This window comes from Chinchilla lanigera, unplaced genomic scaffold, assembly GCF_000276665.1.
Source record: "Chinchilla lanigera isolate Chin_1 unplaced genomic scaffold, ChiLan1.0 scaffold00040, whole genome shotgun sequence".
Classification (NCBI taxonomy): Eukaryota; Metazoa; Chordata; class Mammalia; order Rodentia; family Chinchillidae; genus Chinchilla; species Chinchilla lanigera.
The window spans coordinates 16088001-16095902 of NW_004955441.1; the positions used below are offsets into that span (position 1 = coordinate 16088001).

Below are 7902 nucleotides of genomic sequence, written 5' to 3' on the forward strand. Positions count from 1 at the left end.
TCATGTACAGGTACAAATTCGCTATGATGAATGCGACTATTGTGTATACCTAAAATGTATCAATAAGTATAATTAATCAAAAAGAAAGAGAGACTTTCTATTTTCTAGATTAGATTTAGACAGAACTCAACGGAAAATCCTTCATGTGTCTTCAAGGAGGTGAGGAGCTGAGTAAGAAAGGAGGTACATGCCTGAACTCACGAGGAGCCCTGGCTCCTGACTGATATGTGTATCTGTTACACTCAAGAGATGTAAAGAACTCTCCCCAGTAGTTAATTAAAGATGCTATTTTCTCTAGTTAGTGATAGTCTAACCCGTAAATTCACCTATCTCACATTTTAACAGGAGATGTTAACATTTTTTTAAAAAGTTGAATAGATAGCAGGACTCCGGAAATGCAATCACGATTCATATAATCCTTGTTAGCATGATAGCTTTTGCATTGGACATGATGCACAAATTTTCATATGTAAGGGTAGGACTGGGAAAGAGGACAGAATACAGTCACTTATCAAAATGTGCTATTCCCTTGAGAAGAGAAGAAATTAAGGACCCTGGCATCTCAGTGGATGAAGCAAACCCTTCCACACCACTTCTCCACTTTCTCTTTCTCCTCTCTCTCTCTCTCTCACCCACTTTTCAAGATAAAAGTCAAATTTTATCTCCTTTATATATATATCCCTTGTGTCCTAATTTCACTTCACTTACCCTCATCACTGAAATTCTGCTGCATAGTATTCGTGTGGTTCATTCATCGGGCAGATATCCTCCAGTATAATGTAACTTCTCTCCTCCCAAAAACATTTCAAATCTTTAACTCCAAATTCCTCACATCGATTTGATCTCCCATTTCCCAGGAAACAATAGCTCTTTTAGAGAAGTAATCCTTTTTTCGGCTTTTCTTTTACTTTTAAACAGAAACAAAATTTCAAAACAAGATAATAGGAAGGTAACCATGGTTAATACATCGGGTATTGTTATCTTTAAAGTAGTTACTCAGAGTACAAGATAATCAGCATTTACTTGTCCAAACAATATTAGCACAAACATTTCTTTTCAATGAACTAAGAAAAATTAGTAGTATAATTATCTTAACTATCATATATATATACTGCTTTTCCCTTCCTTCTTCATGCAAGGAATTACAGGGTATATAGAAGTCTTAAGATACAGTTCCTTACAAAAGGTACTAGTCATAAGTAATGATATAGTGCTAGTAAGCATGGTAGTGATAAATAAACAAATACATGTTAAATAAGAATGCTTTATCCTATTAATTTCATTTCACCTTTCACGTCCTGTTGAATACCTATTAGTTACTCTCCCCTTGTCTTGGGAGGGAGCTCCTTTCCTCAGGCAGCAGCGGTGTTTTACATCCACCAAGCACTGAAATTGCACGGCGGTTGCACAGCTCCTCGAGCTTCTCGTCTACCATGTGTGACAGCACGTCTCTCCACGTTACGACACCTCCAAGTTATTCCTCTGGGACCTAGTTCATGAAAGATGAGATTCGGGCTGCAATGGTTTGCTAGGGAAACTACTAATATCGTGAGTACTCAGGCTAAGATAAATTGGACCATGAGTTAATAACATTTATTAAGTCCAGCTTTTCTTTTCTCCTGCCATTTCATTAGGCTTCTCTGGAGACTTGAGGTCAGGATCAAAATAAAACCATGTTCTGCTCCCAGACAGCTCAGGCGCTTGTCTGTGATCCATAAGTAAATGAAGAAGTAAGAATACGAAGGGAAAGATGTCGCAACACTGATGCTGCCTGAACAAGACCGCTCAGTATGCAAAGCAGTCTTACTCCAGAGTTTAGGATTGTATTGTGTTGATGATTTGTTTCTTTCTTTTATTCAAATTGCATGTATTTTGAATGATAGAGATTAACAATGGAACATGATCTTTCACAGCCCTATGGTAAGTCGCTTAAGATCCTCGTGAGAAAAGCAGGGCTGTCCGCAGGGACTGTTGCACATTTCTTTGTTCTACCATCTTCACCCTAAAATACGCTCCTCTCCATTTGCCCAATGCCTGACTTTTGCAGCTTTAAGAAAGTGTCCTGCAGACAAAGAGGCCGAGGAAACTTTCCACATTTCTTAGGCCAGGACCCGTGAGAAGCAAGGTCGGGAACCCAGCCCCGCTGGGAGGCTGCGACATTCCCAAGGTTCTTGACAAGACTATGAAGTCCTCACTGGTCTGAAACTTGTGGCAATCCTCCTGCCTCAGCCCCCACGTGCTGGGCTTGCAGGTGTGCACCAGCAAGCCCAACCTGAAGTGACATTTTGTTCTCAGTATGATTTTGGTACGACCTGTGAGACAAGCATACCTGAAATCCAGTGGACAAAATTGTGTGGATTATGTAAGGATACTGCACCGGGAGCAGGGCAGAGATGGTCAGCGAATGTTGGGAGAGGGTGGCAGACTGTCTAGCACACTCATTTGTAAAAACTTTCTGAACTATGTTTTCATATAAATCTGTAAGTTAGTATATCAGACTTTTAAAATTGTCTTTATTACCAGTTTTTATTGTATGCTTACACATGCACACAATAATAACAGTGTAGATAAAACAGATAACACATGTATTAAATTTGCCCTCTCCTATACAGCTTACAGTCTACTAAGTTAAAGTTACAAAAGTTAAAGGATAAACTCAGTGTGGTGACCCACACCTGTAATCTGAGCATTCCAGGACGCTGAGACAGGAGGATCTCAAATTCACCCCACTTTGGGCAATTTTACAACTTAGTGAGAACCTGCCTCAAAATAAAAATTAAAAAGTGCTGGAGATGTAACTCAGCACGAAGGACCTGGGTTCAATCTCCAGTACAAAGAAAGATTAAAAAAAATGCAGAATTGAACGTAGAAGGAAAATTCATAATGGTCGCATATTTCAAATGACTTTGAAATGAGATGTAAGACAATAGTTGGACAAAGAATAATCCCATTGCTTTTCCAGATCACTGGAAAACAGACAAGGTTTCCTAGATTTTTCTCTTATTCAACCCTTGTTCCTTCCAGCTCCATCTCCCTCCACTATGCCTGAAGCTAAGGTCAGTTATAGCAGGCACCGAGAAGATGCGACAGGTTCTCTCCAGATCTGCTCCCTCATCTCTTAGCCCTTAGCTAACGGATCATTTCCTAAACCAGTTGAAGCCCTCAAATGATAATGTTTGACAGTGTTTTGTACTTCTTTTATTGAAAAATCACTGCACTATAATGTGAAAGCTACTATTAATTAATCCACCTTTAGGAATCTCCACCTTAGGAGAATAAGGTATAGATAGAGGAATTATTCAATCACATAACTAATAACTGGTAGAACAGGTATTCACTGACTACCTTTTGACTGTTAAAACAAAGGCCAGACTTCTTTAAATTGGCATAAAAAGACCTTCACAACTTGCCCTCCTCCAGGACCCACCTGTATCTCTAGCTATTTCCTGTATACAATGCTATTGGCTGTATTAGGTCCACTTCTCCACCCATATTTCCAAGCCCTAAGCCACAACGTGACAGTATTTAAAAGTGGGGCTTTTAGAAGGTCATTAGGGTTGGGTGAAATCATGAGGCCAGAACATTAAGGATGGTGTTAGTATTTCAATAAAAAGAAGTAAAGAAAGATTGCTTCCTGTTCCATGTGAAGCCTCCAAGAAGGTGCCATCTACCTAGTAGGAAGAGGGCCCTGCCTAGAAACGTATGGATAGGCACACTGATCTTCAACCCCCAGCCTTCAGAATGTGGAGAAATAAATTTCCACTGCTCAGACTGCTGTGGGCAGGGATTTTATTATGCTAAACCAACCTATACCCATGGGGTATGTCTTGCTACCAAAACCCAAATCACCTTCCTCTGAGTGAATGTACCTAAGGCTGAGGACATCACACCTGTGCTTAGGTTTTTCTCTCTCTTTTTCACATTCACTGAGAACATTTCTACCTCCACACACCTCCCCACCTCCACCCTGAGTAGCTCTGTCTTCATGAAACACTCTGTTCGTTTTTGAAGACCAGCTCAATGTAGCATTTTTAAATTTCTTCCCAACCAATTTAGTTCATTTTGTATGCAGTGAAGTGTTCATTTTCCAAAAAGCACTTACAGAAATGGGGTGTCGCCTGCCATAGCTAACATGCCTTAAACTCAAGGGTACGGTGTTTCACAAGTGAGGTCTTACTGCATTAGAATCTCATGGGATGATTAATAAAATTTGAACAGCTGAGATCCACCCAAGTCCTGCTCCTTAGGTCTTTGGGGAACATGTCCAGAAGTTTGCATTTTTGTTAGCTCTTTAGGGGAATTCCTAAGCATGCTACCTCCTTGGACAACTTACTTGTTCATCTACTTTAGCTCTTTACTGACATGACATCTTCTCCGGTACAGCTCTCTGATTATCCTGGGTGAAACTGTAGCCTCTGTTTCCCAATACTCTGTATTCCTTATCCCCCTTTCCTACCTGACTCTTACCCCCAGGGTTCGTCACTAGCTGAAACTCTCTGTATGTTACTCATTTATTGGTTGGCCTGCCACCCCTCAGCTTGCTTCTCAGCTACTACAATGGAAAGGATGAAAGCAGGAATTTTTTAAATATGTTCTACTCACCACTGTAAGCCTGAGACCACTCCCAAAGTCCTCAAACATTACAGTACTCTGTTAAGTATTTGTCAAATAGATGAAGAAATCATTCTGCCAAGTGTTTTCACTCTGTAAACTTACAGATCTATTTTCTAACCTTTTTTTCTCCATTAAAAGGGATATCAAAACTACCCCACCCCAAAAAAGGAAAAACAAAAAAAAAAGCACTGCAAATTTTGGATCTATAGGCAGGTTTCTTTGAAATACACCTTGTTTGTGTTCTTCACCCTACAATCCAGCTCTTTTTCCTCTGTATAGTCACCATCTTTGCATTTTTTGATATCAAATTCTGAGGTCAAAGATTGGGTAAGGATAAAAGCAGAGGAAAAAAATCAAGATGTGTCAACCTTAATGGCAGCAATAAATAATGTTTTGCTAAAAGCTGCCTAAGAATAGAGGGCACAGTCTATGTAGGAGTATGTAAATGGTATGCAAATTAGAATCTAATTTTAATGCAAATGCATATGTGGTCCTCCTATTTCATGCACCTGGATAGAACCCCAGGAAAATTCTGGTGGAGAGAAATGTGCTCTCAGCAATGTTTTAATGACTGGGTGTATTATCGAGCGGTGGGGACCACACCTGGCATATATTACAAGGTCTGCTAGTTCGCTGCTAAAAGAAAGCTCCTGTTCACAAAACACTGCTTCTCAGCTTTGATAAGCCACCAATCTGAGTCACACATGTCTTAACTTACCAACTCTGTAAGTGGGTATGACACTGCTCGGCCTCAGGCTAGTGGGAAGTGGTTATCAGTTAACATGTCCTTTAAAGCACACCATGTGTACAAATTTTGGAGTCAGAGCTACTGCTAAATGTAAATTATTCCACCTCGGAGCTATGGTCACATTTCACTATAAAACACCATCCAGCCTGTCTGGAGGGTGGGAATTTGCATACCATTATTAATATGAGTTTTATAAAATGGAAAAAGAAATTGTAGGATAAAATGATGCATGTGTCAGGTCAGATAAGTTTGTCATTATTATCTTTAGAGTTTGACCAAAGCAAAATCAATGAAGGCTTATCAGGCATGGTAGTATATGCCTGTAATTCCACCAACCCAGAGGCTGAGGCAGGAGAATTGCTGAGTTTGAGGCCAACTTGGGCTACATAGTGAGTTCCAGGCTTAGGAACTCACTAAGTTTAGGATGCACAGCAAGAAACTATCTCAACAAACAGCAACAGAAACAAAGAAGAAATAAAAGCTCAAAGGAAATGTTTTAGTTCAACGGCCACAAATGGGAGACAAAGGGACCACCATCCTGTAACATTATAATGCTGTGTGATTTGTCTTCATTTTGAGAAGGATAATCATGAAAAAATACCACCTTATGATTCTGTATTTCTAGAGTGCTTTATTGTCATTAACTATTGTCAATTAAGTACTGTATTATCCTATTAATTTTTGTCATACCTAGATAGGGTTTTTCACTTCCCATTTTTAAAAGAATTTTCTGGGGAAACACTTTTTATTTTCTGTTTTTTTTTTAAGTTTAACTAATACATAAAAACATAAAAGTCGTAGCCCGATGAGGAGGCCTATGACTGTAATCCCAGCTCTGGGGAGGCTGAAGGAGGAATATCACTGGGAGTTCAAGGTCAGACTGTGCCACACAAACAGATGCTATCTCAAAAAAAAAAAGAAAAGAAAAAATTGTATGTATTTCTACGGTACTGTGTGATGTTTCAAAACCTAATTATTAAGTCAGATTTTTTTCTGGGCATTCTGACTGATTCAGAGTGTTCAGGGACCTGCCTGCACCCAGGCTTGGAGTACTGTATGGAATATATGTCTTGTAGCATCAGTGGTAACAGAAAAATGCTCTGAGCCATGGAAAGACTTTCGCCTGGAGATGCAGGATTCCCAGAGAGCAAACACCTGATAGCACGGATGCTAACAGCATGCTGAGTTTTTTCTTAATTGTGGGGCTTTAAAGTCAGGGGGTTGTTGCTGTGACCTAGTTCCTAAGTAGAATCTTCTGGCTGCTGGCAGACACAAAATGTGGAACAAATCTAAACCCATGCTCTGTGGTGTGCTCCAAAGACAAATAGCATTAGCAATAGATCATAAACCCAAACTCATCGGCTGCAACCTGGATCTACTGAATTGCAACCTCTATTGTGTTTTCTGTTACTTTTTAAAATTTTTTGCTTGTCTGTTTGGGGTTTTTTGAGAGAAATCACTATGTAATTCAACCTGGCCTTAAATTTACTATGCAGCCTATGGATGACTTGAACTTTCAGTAACCCTGCTGCCTCAGCCTCCCCAGTGGGATTACAGGCATGTGCCACCACACCCAGGTATAATGTCTATTTTGCTAATTCTTCAGGTGATTATTCTGGATATTATAGTTTGAGAAGAATTATTTAAAGAGAAATATTTCCTAATATAGGCACATCAGACAGAGTTGATTTAAGTAAGCCACTGAGCTCACAGTTACATCCTACCAAGGACTCAAAGAAAAAGCCACTGTGGATGGAAATAAACCAAGAAAAGTAAGCCATATAGTTAAATATCTCATATTGAAAATGTAAAACACAGGGCTCAGACCAGATATTCATCAGCCCTTTAAAACAGAAGGAAGCAAAACAACAAGCAAGCAGGACAGCATGATAGGGAGTGAAAAAGCACATTGGAAACATAAAACATCTGCATATATGTATACTGATGTACTGATATGTAGTAGCTCTAATAGTTTCAACAACCTGCAGTCCCACCAACAGTATACGAAGGCTCCATTTTTTCAGCATAGTCATCAACATTTACGCTGTAAATTTTCTAAAATAGCCTCTCTGCCTAATGGATGTGAGCTTGCATCGGTATTGGTTTTGTTTTGCGTTTCCCTAGTAATTAATGATGTGTTGGCCATTTTTCTGTCTTCTTTGGAGAAATGTGTATTTAAGCCCTTTGCCCTTTTAAAAACTGGCTTATTTGGCTTTTTTTACTATTGAGTTGTATGATTTTTTTTATAGATTATACATATTAACCGCTTACCAAGTATACAGTCTGCTAATATTTTTTCCCAATCTACCGGTTGACATTTCATTTCACTATGTAGAAACATTTTTAAGCTTTTATTTGTTTTTGCTTCTGTAGTCTCAGCTTTTAGTGTGATAACCAAAAAATCATTACCAAGGCCAATGTCAGGGAGCTTTTCCTCTATGTTCTCCTCTAGCAATTTTAGAAATCCCTCTTCTGGACACATTCCCAATAAAAATGAAATGACAACCTCATAAAGATGTCTGTAGTTTCTTGTTCATTGT

The 7902-nt window shown here is 39.2% G+C and overlaps 1 long non-coding RNA gene across 1 annotated transcript in view; it reads right to left on the reverse strand.

Moving 5' to 3' along the window:
* Positions 1 to 698: 698 nt before the first annotated feature.
* Positions 699 to 7902, reverse strand: part of LOC106149247 — a 9691-nt gene continuing 2487 nt past the window's right edge. Inside the window, exons 2-3 of the long non-coding RNA XR_001235295.1 lie at positions 1289 to 1489; positions 699 to 907 (exon numbers count right to left, since the gene is read on the reverse strand). This is a non-coding gene — a long non-coding RNA (uncharacterized LOC106149247). The remainder of the gene's footprint in view (positions 908 to 1288; positions 1490 to 7902) is intronic.